The sequence below is a fragment of the Kogia breviceps genome, chromosome 18, assembly GCF_026419965.1.
Source record: "Kogia breviceps isolate mKogBre1 chromosome 18, mKogBre1 haplotype 1, whole genome shotgun sequence".
In the NCBI taxonomy this organism is placed as follows: Eukaryota; Metazoa; Chordata; class Mammalia; order Artiodactyla; family Physeteridae; genus Kogia; species Kogia breviceps.
In genome coordinates, this window is record NC_081327.1 from 17029585 (window position 1) to 17048675 (window position 19091).

At 42.6% G+C, this 19091-nt stretch overlaps 1 long non-coding RNA gene across 4 annotated transcripts in view; it reads left to right on the forward strand.

Moving 5' to 3' along the window:
• The window catches only part of LOC131745545 (uncharacterized), a 95713-nt gene that overhangs the window by 58086 nt on the left and 18536 nt on the right, over positions 1-19091 (forward strand). For 2 of the 4 annotated variants that reach the window (XR_010837932.1, XR_010837933.1), the window contains 4 exons: positions 13629-13706; positions 14908-15002; positions 17856-17991; positions 18266-18354. This is a non-coding gene — a long non-coding RNA (uncharacterized lncRNA). Of the gene's footprint in view, positions 1-13628; positions 13707-14907; positions 15003-17542; positions 17698-17855; positions 17992-18265; positions 18355-19091 lie in introns of all 4 variants that reach the window. The other 2 variants (XR_010837930.1, XR_010837931.1) reach the window with 2 other exon arrangements.

Below are 19091 nucleotides of genomic sequence, written 5' to 3' on the forward strand. Positions count from 1 at the left end.
GAAATGAAAATAATAAAATACCACTACAAATTTATTAGAATGGCTGAAATCCAAAAAACTGAATGCCAGTTGTTGGCAAGGATGCAGGGCAAGAGGAACTCTTATTCACTGCTGGTGAGAATGCAAAATGGAACAAGACTGGTGGTTTATTTTGAGCCTAAACATAATCTTACCATATGATCCAGCAGTCATCTACCTAAGTATTTACCCAACTGATTTGAAAGCTTATGTCCACACAAACACTTGCACACTAATATTTATATCAGTTGTAAGCATGATCACTAAGAACTGGAAGCAGCCCCAAATGGAATATTTTCCATTCATCAAGAAAAAGGTGTGTAATACCAAGGCACACAAAGATACCGATGAATCTTAAATACATATTGCTAAACGAAAGAAGCCAGTCTGAAAGGCTACATACTGTATGATCCTGATTACATGACATTCTGGAAAAAGCAAAACTGTAAAAATGGTAAACGGATCAGTGGTTGCCAGGGGTTTGAATAGGTGAAGCACAGAGGATTTTTTTAGAGCAGTGAAACTCTTCTGTATGACACTGTAATGTTAATTGTGGATACACAACACTCTGCATTTATCAAAAACCACCAAGGGATTTCTGTGTGCTTTAAAGTTTGGGAAGCACAGGTTTACCATGACCCACATCTCTTGCAGCCCTAAGACAGAGGGCTGTCTGTCCCAACAGTCAGCTGTTGCATCCCTCCAATTTCTGCCATTTCAGTTCAGGTCACATGCATGCTAAAGCTCTCCAGTCACTCCATCTAAAACCTGACTTGCACAGGGGTAGCTGGTTGCCACGTAAGAAGTCCAACTACACTGACACCACCACCATGTGAGAATGCCCAAATTAGCTGGATGGAAGGGCCACTTGGAGAGAGAGATGCCCCACCAGCCCCTAGCTAGTCTATCCATCCTGGCCCAGGTGCCAGACATGTTAGTGAAGAAAACCTCAGATGACTCCAGCCCTAGACCTCATCTGAATGAAACAGCATGAGACAAAAGAACCACCCAGCTGAGCCCACTCAACCCACAGAGTTGTAAAGAGATAATAATAGATTGCTGTTCTTTGCTGTTAAGTATTGGACTTGTTTGTAAGGCCACAGTAGATAACCAATCCAGAGCTGTAAGTCTTTACCTTGATCTGGGGACTCCTGCCATGTTGCCTTGCTTACCCCAAAGAGAGAAATACCTGAAATACCGGAGGAGACAATGGAAAAGATTTGCAGGCAACATTCCCAAGTCAAGACTTACAGTTACTCTAGCTCACTCCTCACCCTTCTCACTCATTCTCCAGAAGCTGAAAGAATGAGCAGATTTAACGCATAGAGTACAGACATGTGGACACAGCCGAGGGGAAGGGGTAGGTGAGATGAGTTGGGAGGTTAGGTTTGACATAAACACACTACCATGTGTAAAGTAGAGAGCTAGTGGGAACCTGCTATATAGCGCAGGGAGGTCAGCTCGGTGCTCTGTGATGGCCTAGATGGAAGGGGGGAAGGGGGGAGGGAGGTCCAAGAGGGAGGGGATATAGGCATACATATAGCTGATTCACTTCATTGTATAGCAGAAACTAGCACAACATTGTAAAGCAATTTTACTCCAATTTAAAAAAAAATAGTCAATAGCTAGGTCTTCACTTCTCTTTCTAAGGGAAGAATTAAAACAGCGCTCAGGTTATCAGGAAAAAAAGGGTAATGGCATCATGCAATTCTGAGGCAGACTTAGAGAGCTACCCCCACTCAGTGATGACCAGAAAGGAACCAATGCGGGTCTTAGGGATAGATGTTACGAAAATGGGAGTGGAGAGGGCAGGTACACACTTTAACAAGAATTAGATCACACAACTAAAGAAACATCTTTTGGGGACTTCCCTCATGGTCCAGTGGTAAAGAATCCTCCTTACAATGCAGGGGAGGCAGGTTTGATCCCTGGTTGGGGAACTAAGATCCCACATGCTGTGGGGCAACTAGGCCCATGCTCCACAGCTACAGAGCTTGCGCACCTCAACTAGAGAGCCCACGCGCCACAACTAGAGAGCCCACGCGCCCTGGAACCTGTGCACCACAACTAGAGGAGAGAAAACACGCACGCCACGACTAGAGAGAAACCCGTGCACCACAACGAAAAATCCCTCATGCCTCAACGAAGATCTGACATGCCGCAACTAAGACCTGATGCAGCCAAAAATAAATAAAATAAATTTTAAAAAGTAAATAAATCTTTACAAAAAAGGAAACATCTTTTTTTGGCTGTGCCAAGAGGCTTACAAGATCTTAGTTCCCTGACCAGGGATTGAACACGGGCCCTGGCACTGAAATCGCCAAGTCCCAACCACTGGACTACCAGGGAATTCCCTGAAGAAACATTTATTTAAAACTTCTCCAAAGTCCCAAAGAAATTATCATTAATTTTAATCATAGGGCATGCCTATGAAGCAAGATGTCAAGCAAAACATCAAAGACAAGAGCATCAAACAACAGAAAGAGAAGGAAAGTGGCTCTTGGAGACTGAGTGTAGGGGAAGCTTTTTAAAATGAAAACCACCTCAGAAGCACCTTAGAATCAAATCTGTCCTGCTGTCATGGAGATGAGATCCGAGGGAAAACCCATCAAGTGCAAGGGGCAAAGGCAGAGGCAAAACATGATTAGATGCTGGGTATAAAAGCTGACAGTAATGATGCAGCACACAGTGGGTTTTGCCGAAGAGAACAGAACAAATGTAACAAAACCAAATTTGTAGATAAAACAGAAAGATCACTGTAATTTGTACACTAAAAGGATTCTCTTACTATAACAAGACAAATCAGTATAAAGTCATCAGGACCAATACAAATCCTATAGGCATCAGGGTAGGATAAAGTCATCTTACCATGGGAAATTTTAGGTTGGCTTCAGACTTTCCTCCAAAACTCAAGATGACAAAAGATAATGGAACAATTGTTTGCAGAGTGTGGTGAGGGAAAGCCTTTGAGCAAAGAACTCACAAATGCTTCTTAAATTATATGCTTTAGTTGATGGAAGACATATTAAAAGAAGAATCAAAATAAAAAACTTATGAATATGAAGAATGAAGTCTGTGGTGAGCCTTGAATCTAAATAAACAAAATTATTAGGTTAAAATGACTGGCAATTGTGGCCATAAACCAGAGTTTACTTATTAAAATGTTATTATTTTTGCATTATGCTGCTTATTCAAGAAATGTAGGAGATCGTAGAAATCTCAGCTAGGGCCAGCAGAAGTAATGGAAGCAGAGAGAATTGCAAAGGATCTCTGTCTTCTTCATTTTTTCTACAAGGGGAATGTCTTAGCCTATTTGGGCTGCTATAACAAAATACCACAGACTGAGAAGCTTTTAAACAACAGATATTTATTTCTCACAGTTCTGGAGACTGAAATTCCGAGATCAAAGTGCCAATGTTGTCAGGTGAAGGCTCTCTTCTGGGCTGCAGACTTCTTGTTGTGTCCTCACATGGGGGAAGGAACTTGGGAGTAGGGTGGGAGAGCCTTAATCCCATTCATGAGGGTTCCACCCTCATGACCTAATCACCTCCCAAAGGTCTCATCTACTAATACCATCATCTTCGGGGTTTAGGATTTTAACATATGAACTTAGTGGGGGAGGGGGGTGGAACACCTTCATTAACTTTTTATTTTTAAAGCTAATAAACATATTTTGACTTTTTCATACTACCCCCTAATTTTAGATAATCACAAACTTCAAGAAATTCCTTCTAAATATACATGTGACATGTCTAAATCACTTCTCTATTGGTATACTCATTTATGTACTTGACCTGACTGGTTTTGAGAGTTTTATGTTGTCTCCTCCTGCTACTGTGCTTATCTCTCTCAACATGTATCTCCTATAGTTTTTCTTCATATATTCCAATGCTATGTTATTTGGTGCATAAAAGCATCAGCTCATCTCCATTGTGGACTGTAACCATCATCACTGTAAAGTCATCCTCTGACTTATTTAAGGCTTTTTGCCCATGATTTACATATTCGATGATAGTATTGCTACCCATACTTTCTTTTGTTTACATTTACCTTGTATATATATATATATATATATATATATATTTTTTTTTTTTTTTTTTTTTTTTTTTTTTTTTCTCGGTATGCGGGCCTCTCACTGTTGTGGCCTCTCCCGTTGCGGAGCACAGGCTCCGGACGCACAGGCTCAGCGGCCATGGCTCACGGGCTTAGTTGCTCCGCGGCATGTGGGATCTTCCCGGACCAGGGCACGAACCCGTGTCTCCTGCATCGGCAGGCGGATTCTCAACCACTGCGCCACCAGGGAAGCCCTACCTTGTATATTTTTATACATCCTTTTGTTTTCAATTTTGTGGTGTTCTTTGTTTCAGGTATGTCTCATATAAACAACATAGAGTTGAATTTAGTTCTTAGACCCTATTTTAGAATCTGTCTCATTTAATAGGTTATTTCATTAACACTTTCATTTATCATAAGAATCAGTAAGACCAGAGGGACAAATGAATGGTATAGACCAGAGAGTTCATGATTGTGCCCAAGTATATAGGGAATTAATTTTATGATAAAGGTAAGTTTTCAGAGAAGTGTAGTGTTGAAAAGCCACTATATGTTTAAAAAATAGTTGGAATCCTCATCTTTTTCCTTACACCAAAATAAATCCCAGGTAGATAGAAAAAAAAATGTAAAAGCAGTGATGAATGGTCAATGAAATACAAAGGATGTTTAATCACACAAATTAGGTAAATTCAAATTAAATCAATGGGGGCTTCTCTGACGGCACAGTGGTTAAGAATCCGCCCGCCAATGCAGCAATGCAGGGGACATGGGTTCGAGCCCTGGCCTGGGAAGATCCCACATGCCACGGAGCAACTAAGCCCATATGCCGCAACTACTGAGCCTGTGCTCTAGAGCTTGCATGCCACAACTACTGAGCCCACTTGCCACAACTACTGAAGCCCGCACTCTTAGAGCCCGTGCTCCACAACAAGAGAAGCCACTTCAATGAGAAGCCCAAACACCGCAACAAAGAGTAGCCCCCACTCGCCGCAATCAGAGAAAGCCTGCGCACAGCAGCAAAGACCCAACACAGCCAAAAATAAATAAATAAATAAATTTTAAAAAATGAAATCACTTATTTGCACCCAGTGATTAAAAAATAAAAAGACTGATTATAGCAAGTACTGGTGAGGACATGAGGAATTAGGTCCCTCATGTACTACTGGAGAGTCTGTGCATTGACACTGTGCTTTAGGACTAGCAATATCAATAAAATGTTTAAAATATTGGTAAATTTAAAAGCATGAGTAATTTTTTAAAAGTAGAAAGCGATTCTACTTTTAGGATCATCCTCTTGACACACTTAAAGAACAAGAAAAATTTTCAAGCATTTTTCGCATTAGCAAAAATATTAGAAAAATTCAAAGGCATCAGTAGGACATTGGTTAAATAAATTGTGGTATATCTACCATGTTGATTGCAAGAGGTGTCATTCCAACTGGAACAAATTTTAGAAGGAAAGGGTCTACCACCCCGTGGGGTTCCTAGGAGGGACTGGAACCTGGGACCCAAATGCTGCTAGGATTCTCTCGGTCCACCACCACCTCTCTCTGCATGCTGGCTCACTCTTCCTGCCCTTGGAGGAGAACATGGGCTCAGGCAGCACTTGGGCTCATGCCTTCACAGCCAGCAATCAAGAGCTGCATATGAGGCAGTCTTCAAAAATACTTCCTGGTTTGGATCCAGAAGCTCCATTTCCATCGCCACTCACACCAGCGTGGAAGTGTTCACGGGCGTTTTCCTCTGCTGGCAATACAGCAAGGCAGCAGTGCTTTCTACGTGGAGGCTTTCTGACAGCAAAGAGCAGGAGGTGTTCCATCTGTGTTCCGTCTTATAGGGAGACCCATCTGTGAGAGGTGTGAGTGTCCCACCAGCTCATCCTGGGCAAAGACAACAGCAAGGGGGTGGAGTAGGCACTGGTGATTCCAGTAACGAATCCGTTCCCTCCAAGACGAAACTATCCTTCTCTTAATAAGCATTTTCCCACTTTTAGGTTGCAAGTTTAATTTAGAATTTTACTTGCAAATGAATCTCTAGAGATGGAGATACCCTGAAAAGTGTAATGGTTAGGAGCAGGCTCTGGAGCCAGCCTGCTGGGTCGGCTCCAGCACGTACTAGCTGGAGGACCTGGAACAAATGCATTGGTCGGATTTTCTCATCTGAAAATGGGGTTTGTGATCATACCTTTTTCATGGGGTTGTAATGAGGATTAAGTCAATTGATGTGTGTATGGTGCCTAGAGGGATTCCTGGCAGAGAAGTGACGCTATGGAAATGTGAGATGCAATAAATACAGTAGAGAAAAGGAAAGAGAGTGAGCGTCTGAGTGCCTTTTATTCTTCCCCTCGCTGAAGGGTGTGTTGACTGCTGTTAGCCCACGAGTATTCTATCTTTGTTAAGTTGGGACTGGGGCAACAGTTTTGGAGGTGGAGTAGAGAACTTGGCATCTGGTTCTTAAGTCTCTGGAGAGAGCGCCTCCTTCAACCCAATTTAGAAATTCCTGTGCAACACCCATAGGTCCTGGACTTTAAGCCTGATGCCATGATTGGATGGAACTTTTGGTTATCATCCTTGGGGGTGTAAGTATATATTGCTTGTAGGGAAGAGGGGTGGTCTAAATATTTAGTGACAAGAAGCACAGATGTGATAAACTTCAGTTTGCCAGTAGTTCCGCTTCTCCCCATTTCTGGGCTCATTGCAGCGTGCACTTTGAGGCCCGCTGGTGGTTGACTGAATCATGAACAGAAAAGACATGAACCACTTCCAGGCCAGACTTTTTATTTTTTTTTTAAACATCTTTATTGGGGTATAATTGCTTTACAATGTTGTGTTAGTTTCTGCTGTATAACAAAGTGAATCAGCTATACGTATATATATATCCCCATATCCACTCCCTCTTGCGTCTCCCTCCCACCCTCCCTATCCCACCCCTCTAGGTGGACACAAAGCACCGAGCTCGTCTCCCTGTGCGAGGCAGCTGCTTCCCACTAGCTATGGATTTTACATTTGGTAGTGTATGTCAATGTTACTCTCTCACTTCATCCCAGCTTACCCTTCCCCCTCCCCGTGTCCTCAAGTCCATTCTCTACATCTGTGTCTTTATTCCTGTCCTGCCCCTAGGTTCATAAGAACCTTTTTTTTTGTTTTGTTTTTTTTAGATTTGATATATATGTGTTAGCATACGGTATTTGTTTTTCTCTTTCTGACTCACTTCACTCTGTATGACAGACTTTAGGTCCATCCACCTCACTACAAATAACTCAATTTCATTTCTTTTTATGGCTGAGTAACATTCCATTGTATATATGTGCCACATCTTCTTTATCCATTCTTCTGTCAATGGACACTTAGGTTGCTTCCACGTCCTGACTATCGTAAATAGAACTGCAATGAACACTGGGGTACATGACTCTTTCCCGTTGCGGAGCACAGGCTCCCGACGCACAGGCTCAGAGGCCATGGCTCACGGGCCCAGCCGCTCCGTGGCATGTGGGATCTTCCCGGACCGGGGCACGAACCCGCGTCCCCCGCATCGGCAGGCGGACTCCCAACCACTGCACCACCAGGGAAGCCCATGACTCTTTTTGAATTATGATTTTCTCAGTGTATATGCCCAGTAGTGGGATTGCTGGGTCATACGGTAGTTCTATTTTTAGTCTTTTAAGGAACCTCCATACTGTTCTCCATAGTGGCTGTATCAATTTACTTTCCCACCAACAGTGCAAGAGGGTTCCCTTTTCTCCACACCCTTTCCAGCATTTATTGTTTGTTGATTTTTTCTCACCGGTGTGAGATGATACCTCATTGTAGTTTTGATTTGCATTTCTCTAATGATTAGTGATGTTGAGCATCCTTTCATGTGTCTGTTGGCAATCTGTATATCTTCTTTGGAGAAATGTCTATTTAGGTCTTCTGCCCATTTTTGGATTGGGTTGCTTGTTGTTTTGTTATTGAGCTGCATGAGCTGCTTGTAAATTTTGGAGATTAATCCTTTGTCAGTTGCTTCGTTTGCAAATATTTTCTCCCATTCTGAGGGTTGCCTTTTGGTCTTGTTTATGGTTTCCTTTGCTGTGCAAAAGCTTTTAAGTTTCATTAGGTCTCATTTGTTTATTTTTGTTTTTATTTCCATTTGTCTAGGAGGTGGGTCAAAAAGGATCTTGCTGTGATTTATGTCATAGAGTGTTCTGCCTATGTTTTCCTCTAAGAGTTTGATAGTGTCCAGGGCAGACCTTTTAACTCCTGGTGTAAGACCCCACAAAGCCATGTATCCCTCTGTCATAATGACCAGGCACATCCCGGACAGGGGCTACTTCATCAATCAGTCTAGGAGGGAGGACAGCATGATGGAAAGCCCCAGTCAACCTGCTCTATATGTAGCAACAGTGGGAAATAACACTTCATCTCGTTAAGTCACTGAGATTTTAGGGCTCTTTGCAGCAGAATTGAGCCTATCCTGAAGACACAGAAATGTGAAGGGAACCTTTCACTTGTATAAAATCACCTTGCTCTCCATCTCACTGGTTTGGGGCCAAAACCCTTGTTAAGGCCAGAGAAGAACCAGCATAGTGCTGATACATTGTGGCTGCCCAGAAGGTAGTTTATGATTGATTGGTGAATGTCATATTTTTCATGCTAGAAATTTGCTCCCATTGGACCTGTGAGGTCTCCACTAAGCTATTATTAGAATATAAATTGGAGCAGACTGCTTTGTAGTGACAGGAATATGAAAGTTAGTAACTTAGAGGCACTTCATTTCGAAACCATTTGGACAGCTCATACTCAGGTATTACAGCCGGAGAGTTATGAGGAAAGATGAGCGTGGGAAAAGCAGACAAGTTTAAAATGCTGCTGCCAGAAATACTCTGAGGGGATTCCAGCCATCTCAGTATTTACTACACGATGAGTGTTGAAGGCAGGCAGATGCTCTTTAGTGTATCAGTGTCCAGAGACTTTGTTTTCTTATAGACCAGAGAAGGGGCTGAGTTAGGCCGCAGTGTATTAAAGTGTCGGGTGTCAAGCCGGCCGCGTTCCAAATCGTTCATTTTTTAAAGAAAGATTTGCAGTTAACTTTACTTTTTTATTGACGTATAGTTGATTTGACAATGTTGTGTTAATTTCTGCTGTACAGCAAGGTGACTCAGCTATACACATATATAAGTTCTTTTTTATATTCTTTTCCATTATGGTTTATCCGAGGAGATTGGATATAGTTCCTTGTGCTATACAGTAGGACCTTGTTGTTTATCCATTCTAAATGGAATAGTTTGCATCTACTAACCCCAAGCTCTGAGTCCATCCCTTCCCCACACCCCTCCCCCTTGGTAACCACAAGTCTGTTCTCTATGTCTGTGAGTCTGTTTCTGTTTCATAGATAGGTTCATTTGTGTCATATTTTAGATTCCACGTATAAGTGATATCATATGGTATTTGTCTTTCTCTTTCTGACTGACTTCACTTAGTATGATAATCTCTAGTTGCATCCATGTTGCTGCAAATGGCATTATTTCATTCTTTTTTATGGCTGAGTAGTATTCCATTGTATATAGGTACCACATCTTCTTTATGCATTCATCTGTCGATTGTTAGGTTGTTTAAGTTGTTTCCATGTCTTGGCTATTGTGAATAGTGCTGCTCTGAACACAAGGGTGTGTGCAAAATCATTCATTTTTGTAGTGATCCCTCTTAATTGCTTTACAAAACATTTCTTTGCCTGCTATGTATCACCTTTTTAAAGACTTCACAGTTTAAAGTTTATCCTCTTAATTCATTTTCATTTTAAATATGGACTATGTTATTGCTATTAGTTCATCTCATAGGAGCAGCGAAAAGGTGGGGGATGAAGTGGGCAGGGCAGCACGCTCAGACTTGCGTTTTGAAACACCTCCTCCGCAGTATATGGAGAACAGATCCTTGGGCACAGGGCTAGGTGTACACAGACAGACGGCTGCTGCAGGACTCTAGAAGAGAGGTGACGCTAGTTTGGATTAGGTTGTGCAAAGAGGGGGAAGTGACAGATACCAGACATGCAGAAGAAGTTAAATGACTTCTGGATGCGTTAGATATGGAGCAAGGGAAAAGATAGCGCAAGGATAGTCAGGTTTCTGGCTTGAACAGCAGGATGGATGAAGGTACTGTTCACTGAGGTAGATGGAGTGGGTTGAATGGTGGTCTCAGATGTCAACGTCCCGGAATCTGTGAATGTGACCTTATTTGAATAAAAGGTCTTTGCAGAGGTATTTATAAGTTAGGATCTTGAGATGAAATAATTCTGGATTTTTCCAGGTCTTTCTTTTTTTTTTTTTTTCGCGGTACGCGGGCCTCTCACTGTTGTGGCCTCTCCCGTTGCGTAACACAGGCTCCGGACGCGCAGGCTCAGAGGCCATGGCTCATGGGCCCAGCCGCTCTGCGGCATGTGCGATCTTCCCGGACCGGGGCACGAACCCATGTCCCCTGTATCGGCAGGCAGATTCTCAACCACTGCGCCACCAGGGAAGCCCTCCAGGTCTTTCTAAGAGAAAGGCAGAGGATAGATTTGAGACGTACTGGGAGAAGAGAGGGTCACGTGAGGCTGAAGGCAGAGACTAAAGTGATGCAGCCACAAGCCAAGGACAGCTGGAGCCACCAGCAGCTGGAAGAAGCAAGAGAGGATTCCCTCTTAGGTCTGGCCTTCCGAGGGGGCTTTGATGTCAGACTCTTGGACTCCAGGACTGTGAGAGCATAAGTTTGTTGTTTTAAGCCACCAAGTTTGTGGTAATTTGTTATAACAGCCCCAGAAACAAAGACACTAGAGAACACTGGAAAAGAACAGGTTTGGAGGAAGAAATGATGAGCTTGTTGGGCCATGCTGAACCTGAACTGCCTTTGATACAGCAGGGAAGAGATGTTGAATAAGCCAGTACGCACTTGTCCGGGCTGGAGAAGTCAGTTGGTGAGTCATATGCATTTAGGTGGTCCTGGAAGCGGGGACATGGTAAGTCACAAGGAGAGAAAATACAGGGGAGAAGGGAAGTCCTGGGACCAAGCCCTGAGGGACTCTAACATCCAAAGGGATAAGTAGTAGAAGATATGCCTGCACAAGAGATAGAGAAGGGGAGGCCAGGGAAATAAGAATGAATCAGGAGAGCACTGTCTTAGAAAATAAGGGAAGCGGGTATTTCAGAAAGGATGGAGTGGTCACCAGTGTTTATTTTTATTTTTTATTGAAATATAATTGGTTTAAGATGCTGTGTTAGTTTCAGGTGTGCAGCAAAGTGATTCAGTTATATATATGTTTGTGTATATATATATGTATATATATCTCAGTTTGGATAAATTTGGATATATATATATATTCTTTTTCAGATTCTTTTCCATTATAGGTTATTATAAGATATTAAATAAATCCTGTGCTATACAGTAGGTCCTTGCTGGTTATCTGTTTTGTATATAGTAGTGTGTATATGTTAATCCCAAACTCCTAATTTATCCCTCCCCCACCCCCTTTCCCCTTTGGTAACCATAAGTTTGTTTTCGATGTCTGTGAGTCTATTTCTATTTTGTAAATAAGTTCATTTGTATGATTTTTTTAAGATTCCACATATAAGCGATATTATATGATATTTGTCTTTCTTTGTCTGGCTTACTTCACTTAGTATGAGGTCCATCCATGTTGCCGCAAATGGCATTATTTCATTGTTTCCTATGGCTGAGTAATATTCCATGGTATATATATCTATAGCACATCTTCTTTATGCACTCATCTGTTGATGGACATTCAGGTTGCTTCCATGCCTTGGCTATTGTAAATTGCCAGTGTTTAAAAGTAAGAGAGCCCAAGGACTAAAAAGGTTCACCAGACCTCATGGCATCATTGGTGAGACCAGCAAGAGCTCTGCTAGTCAAGTAATCCTGCCAAATCTACCTTGGAATGGGTTGAAAAGTGACTACATGCAGCTTTTGGGGGGGAAAGGAGAAGGGCGTTTGGACTGTTCAACATCGGAGAGAAATAGAGAGATATATGTTGGAAGGCGAGGATGTGAGGGTTTAGATTGATTTGGTTTGTGCTTTTATTGGTTTGTTTCTGTCAGGAGGGTCGTGAGTACACTGGCAAGCTGATGAGGAAGACCCAGTTGCACTGAGAGGTTGACTGTGTAACAGAGGAGGGAGAATCCATTCTGCAAGCATCCTGAGAAGGATCTAAATGGGAACAAAACCACAGGTGGTAGGGCAGCTTCTCTGTTGCGATAATAGGACCGTGCCGATGAAGAAGTAGGAGATGAGAAAGTTCTTGTGCCATGGCTTCGATTTTCTCTGTAAAATTGGGGACGGCCCCCAGTGGTGCCTCCTGGTGTTCATGCCCTGGTGTAATCCCTCCCTCGAGTGTGGGCTGGACTGACTGACTTGCTCCCACCGAATACAATATGGCAGAGTCATGGGAAGCCACGTCCCACTTTCATGGGAAGCCACCACTGAAAGGCGGTGGCTTCTGTCTCGAACGCTCTTGCATGCAAGGGCACTTGAGGAAAGCCAGCTGCCATGTTGTGAGCTGCCCCGTGGAAAGGCTCAGCAGGTGAGGAACCGAGGGGGCCTTCTAACCGACAACCTGCAAGGAAGCAAACACTGCCAACAACCATGGGGATGAGCTTGGGAGAGGATCCTGTCCCATTTAAGTCTCCAGGGGAGATGCAGACCCCGTTGAAAACTTGGCTGAAGCCCAGTGAGAACCTGAGCCAGAGGCATCCGGCTAATCCACCCCTGGACTCCTGAACAACAGGAACCATGGATAACAAATGCTTTTTATGGTTTAAGCCACTAAGTTTTAGGGCAATTTTTTACACAGCAATAGATAGCTAATACATGGTTTTATGTACTGAGAATGTAGGATGGGAAGGGGACTAGACATTTAAAGAGGGAAGAAGATTTGAAACCGTTGTTGTGGAAAGTGAGAAAGAATGTACCTCGACCAGCAACACAATAGGGTTTCTGGGCCAAGCTGAGGGCCCAAAGGAGCTTAGCAATCATGGCTTTATGGTAGAACCAGTGTGCCTCCTGTCAGATATAATGAGGTGATTATTCTAGTTTTTTTTTGGGGGGGGTGGATCAGAAGGGCACAAGCAACTGATGGTTGCAAGGCAAGTTTAACAACAAAGCGTAGCCGTATATATATACCCCTAAAGCAGGGAATTTGCTTAGTCACGCCTTATCGGCATCAGCTGGTTGATTGGCTTCTCGGCTTAGTCACGCCTTATCGGCATCAGCTGGTTGATTGGCTTCTCCGCTTAGTCACGCCTTATCGGCATCAGCTGGTTGATTGGCTTCGCGGCTTCTCCCTCAAAGGCACCAATTTCCCCTCCAGGGTTGCTTTTCCTAGCTTTAGGGAACAACCAGGGACTCCCAGTAACTGAGCAGGTCCCTGGAGCGATTTGGCCAAAGGCCATCTTCTTTTTTACGTTCACACCATAAAGTCCAGGATGCATACCAAGGAGAGTACAATCGGGCCCTGAGGCTTATGAGGGTCTTAATGGCGCCTTCCTCAGAGGGCAATGCTCGCCGCATTTCCCTCTCTTTTATTTTTTAAAGCTTGATAATGGAATTTCAACCCATACACCTCCTGACGAAGAGCAGCGAGACGGCCAACAATAAAGCGTAATAAACAAGGTAAGCCAATTAACATCAACAATACACATGACCCCACGGTAATCAATCCTGTGAGTCCATTTTGAAACCAAATGCATTGGGTTTAACCACTGAAGCTGATCCAAGAGTCCTTGAATTAATTGTTGGGGCCCGTCTTCTTGTAGATGAGCTTCTTGAATTGCTTGTATTTCCGCATTAAGTTTTTGTATGTTCAAACTAATGTGTCCATCAGTCCATACACTTATTCCAATGAATCGTTTAGGTCTTTTTTTTAAAGCTTCAGATAATTCTAGCCAAGCTTGTATGCTAGTACTATGATACCATGGTTCAGAAATATTTACAGGCAGCATTACATAGGAAGGTTGTTTTAACATCATAACAGAAAAAGTTCCTTTCATAGGCAGAAGGCAAGTACTAAAAATACAATTCTGACAAGTTATATTATATCCTAAGGAACCAGAAGTAAACTCAGTCTGTAAATCTCCTATTAGCAAGGCATATGAGGGTGTAACACAAGTAATAACCGGTTGATAAGAATAAGACAATGCAAACTTCCCAAAATCCCAATGCTTATAAAAAACCAAACTATTATCAGTAACAGAAACTGAAGAAATTAGAATGGTACCATTATTATAATTTAAGGTGCACCAGATTTGAGAATTCAAAATCAGATTGGGGAAAATCAGAAGGAAAAAAGGAGGGAAACTTCAAACTTGTAACAGCTTTAACTACCTTTAAACTATGGCCGGCCAGTAAAGTCCCTTGTTCTCCTACATATATTTCAACACAAAAATAGTATCTTTACCAGTCTCATTCTTTCCATTTTTGTTATTGTTGCCCTGTGAAATCATTATTTCTAGAACAGCAAGAAGATGTAAAGCTTTCTCAGCTTGGTAGGTTAATATATACAGGTCTACGAGCGAAAAACACACTGCTTGGGCAAATTTTTCTTCAAAAGGTTCTATGAACAAAGTTTTTCACCAACGGATATGGCTTCTGTATACTGTCAGACATGATACAGGATGACTGCTTGATTGTAATACAACATACTGTTTTCAACATCATCTGATCCATCCATTTCTTCAACAGCCGAGTGCACCTGATTCTTCAGTTGGTTAAGTGTCTGTCTTAAACTATCTGTTGTTGTCTGGTTACTTTTGAAAAACTCAGCTACTGCCGTATTCAAAATTATTTTATAATCGTCTTTGTTTATATCTTGTAGGCAGGCAAGATGTTGCAGACAGACATCATAATTTCCAGCTGTGAAAGCCTGGAAAGCACTGGTGGACAACTCCTTCTCTTGATCAGTGATCTCAGGTCGGTTCTTGGATACTTTTTGTCCCATATTTTTTTACTTCTGACTATTGCCCCGAGTTACTATCAACTTTACTATGTGGCCACACTTTCACTCTTCACTCTGGGGATTCACCTACCGAGATTCAGATGTCCCTCTTGTCAAGTCCCTGTTCGGGCGCCACTTGCCGCCAGCCGCGGCGGGTCCTCAAAGTGTAGCAACAATCGACGAGAGGGGGGTAGGGAACTGAATGCACCAAAGTATGGGATCAGAAGGGCACAAGCAACTGATGGTTGCAAGGCCTATTCTTTTTTTTTGATTGGAAGTTTTTATGATGCTTTGATGGACCATTGGCAATCTAGCCCTCCTTTAGTCTTTCCATGACATCTTCAGGGACATGGACTCATTCAGCACGTTTGCTGAGGAGTTATTATGTGCCAGACACTCTTTATCCATTAATAAATATTTACTGGGTGTCTTATTGGTGGCAGGTGTTCTAGACACTGTTCTAGTAGGGGTCATGGAAAATAAGTGAACGAAATGGTGATGCAAACTCTAAAGGAAAGGAAGGTGGAAGGGATGGGGTGAAGGGGGCTCTTTTATGTAGGGGGCCAAGGCAGCTTGATTGCATGCAGGGGCTTCTGGAAGCAGAGGATAGAGCAGTGAACGAGATAGAGTCTTTGCCCTCCTGAAACTTACATGCTCGTGGAGGAAACAGAAAATAGAACAAGCAGAAGTATAATTCTAGGCACTGATGGATGGTAGGAAGCAGCATTAGAGTGAGTAGGGCACGCCTCTCGTAGAAGGTAATATCCGAGCAGACAGTTGAATGGAGGGAGGGAGGGAGTCTTGTGGAAATGGAAACAAGAGGGAAGAGAACCGCAGGCCTAGGGGATGGCACCTGGAAATGCTCTCTGATGGGACCATGCTTAGAATGGTCCAGTCGTGGCCAGTGCTCTGGGAAGTTAGAGTTACTTTTTGCTGATGTCACGAAGTGTTTCAAAATCGTCATGGAGTTAAAAAAAAAAAAAAAAAAAGGGTGGAAGTGTCTATTAATAGATGATCTCATCACACCAGGGGTAAACATTTTATTCCATTGGGTAAGAAGAATAATTACACAAGCCAAACTCCCTTTTAAGAAGTGTCAAGATTGTGTTAATAACAGCAGTAAATATTTATTAGGTGCTTACTCCATGCTTGACACTGTTGGAGAGCTTTAAATTATTAACTAATTTAATCCTTTCAGGCCTTATGGGATGAGACTATTGATTTAATCTTTTTACAGTTCAGGAAACTGAGACACAGTTTCCTGTGTTTATGTGTTTCTTGTCCAAGGTCATGCTGCTATCAAGTGATGCTGCTGGGGCAGAACATTTAGCCCTTGTGCTACCTTCCTCCAAATCTCTTGGAAGGATATTAGAAAATATTAGCAAATAATATGCATTATAATTTAAGTTTAATGGAGTGGATTATATATGTGAAGGAAAATTAATTTCAAATATCTTAATGTAACAAGTACCATTAGATTTTGGTAGTCAGATAGAAAGCAGCTTAGATTTTACAGACGGCTCACTAGTTGTTTGGGTTAGAATTCTTAAAATATCACTCACTGAGTTTGTATATTATCATAAAATATCACAGAAATGTTAATGGGCTAATGATTTATGTTGAAATCTCAGTGGCTAATATGCCAAATCTTTTAATATTGTCCTTCTGGAAAAACCCAAATTGCTCATGGATAGTAGTCATTCTTCATGTTTTATAATCTTGCCGTTTCACAGCAGGCTCAAATAGTCTGCATTTTTTTCTTTGTTAGTTTTGAGCTCGTGTTATGACTGATTTTCACTTAATTAACTTAAAAAATAGATTTTATTTATTTATTTTTGCTGTACACAGGCCTCTCACCACTGTGGCCTCTCCCGTTGCGGAGCACAGGCTCCGGACGCGCAGGCTCAGCGGCCATGGCTCACGGGCCCAGCCGCTCCGCGGCATGTGGGATCTTCCCAGAACCGGGGCACGAATCCACGTCCCCTGCATTGGCAGGTGGACTCTCAACCACTGAGCCACCAGGGAAGCCCCTAGATTTTATTTTTTAGAGAAGTTTTAGGTTCACAGCAAAATTGAGCAGAAAGTACAGAGATTTCCCATATACTCCCTGCTGCCCCTACCCCCAGACACATTCCCCCACCCTCAGCATCCCCCACCAGAGGAGTGCATTTGTTACAACTGATGAACCTACACCGACACATCCTAATCACCCCAAATCTACAGTTTACATTAGGATTCACCCTTGGTGGTGTACGTTGCAGGGATTTTGGCAAATGTATGACAAGCATCCAATGTCTATTTAGGGAGGGTGCACTTCCCTAAAAATCCTCTGTACTCTGCCTATTCAGCCTTTCCTCTCCACCAACCCTTGGAAATCACTGACCTTTTACTGTCTCCATAGTTTTGCTTTTTCCAGAATGCCATATAATTGGAATCATACAGCATGTAGCCTTTTCAGACTGGCTTCTTCCACTTAACATTTAAGGATCCTCTATGTCTTCTCATGGCTTGATAGCTCATTCCTTTTCGGTGCTGAATCATATTCCACTGTCTGTGGATGTACTGCAGTTTATCCAGTCACCAGCTGAAGGACATCTTGGTTGTTCCGAAGTGTTGGCAATTATGAATAAAGTCGCTATAAAAATGGATATACATCGTCAACGCATTTAGGTAGCGTGATTGCTGGGCCATGTGGACTTGGTGGCAGAGGGGGCAGCCCTCTTCTGAGCGACACCCTTGCCTTTGGAGGAGGACGGTGGGGGAGGGTGGTAGCTTTTGGTCCTTCCCAACCTGCTCTTGCTGGCATTGACCCTCAGCCCTATGAATAGGGCCTGCTGTTTTCAGTGTGCCATCCCTGAGCTAGAGCTGCCAACCGTGGGGACCTAGGGGGAAGAATGGAGCCCCATGCCCTTGACCACACTTGCCTGTCATCTATTCGTTGCAACATGCAGCTGGGGTTGAGGGGTAAGAAATGCTGGTGACCTGTGCCTCCTGTAAAGATACCGCAGCCACCAGTGGGGAGCTTGGGGAGGGAGCCCTGTGTCCTCATCTGCACCTGCCTTCCTGTCATGCTCGGTTGGGTGGGGGAGCACGAGGGGACAGGCTGTGTTCAAATGCCACGGACTTGTACTGTTTTTACCAAGTTTTACCAAGTTTTCTTGAATGAATGTTTTTTTGGTTGTTTGTCTGCCATATGCCCTTAAGAAAATCTCCATGGATTTAAACAATTATTTTCCAGTTTATGCTCATTTCACTGGGGAGCAGGACCATAGAATTCCTCTTTCTACCAGTATGGATGTGGAACTCCTTGGAAAGGTTTTTGATAAGGTCAGTTTTATTAAGACATTAATTCTCCAAGTGTGGTCTAAATAGCTACAGATAAAGTATGGTAAAGAGAGAGAAAGCAAGGGGTGGGGTTTAAGGTTTACAATATGCACCTTCATTACAGAATACCTTCAAATAATACTATATCACTTCGGGTAAAATATAAGAACCTTACAACAGGTGGAGACAAGGGTGGAGAAGTAACAGTAAACAGAATATATTCTGACTAAGTGTAAAGAATTCAACTAAAAATTATGACTAAAATTTGAAGGAGAAGGGAAAAAGGGAAAAGTAGAATATGGTCATTGATTGTTGAATAGATAACAGGTGAGAATAAACAGACAACTGAGACAACAGATAGTAAGAGTTAAATGAGTTTTTCTCATTTATGCCTAATGAAGAGCATTAAAGGTATAAATACAAAGGTAACCAGTGAAACAAAATACAAGCTTTCCTAAATATAAAAAATAATTTTAGAAAGAAGTTGACATAGCATATAAAGAAACACAGTAAATATAATATACACAATAATTAAAACAATATAAGGGCATTAAGACCAAACATATCAGTCGTATCAATAAATGTTAATGGGCTTGGGACTTCCCTGGTGGTGCAATGGATAAGACTCCACACTCCCAACGCAGGGGGCCCAGGTTCTATCCCTGGTCAGGGAACTAGAACCACATGCATGTCGCAACTTAAGAGTTCGCATGCCACAACTAAGGAGCCCACAAGCTGCA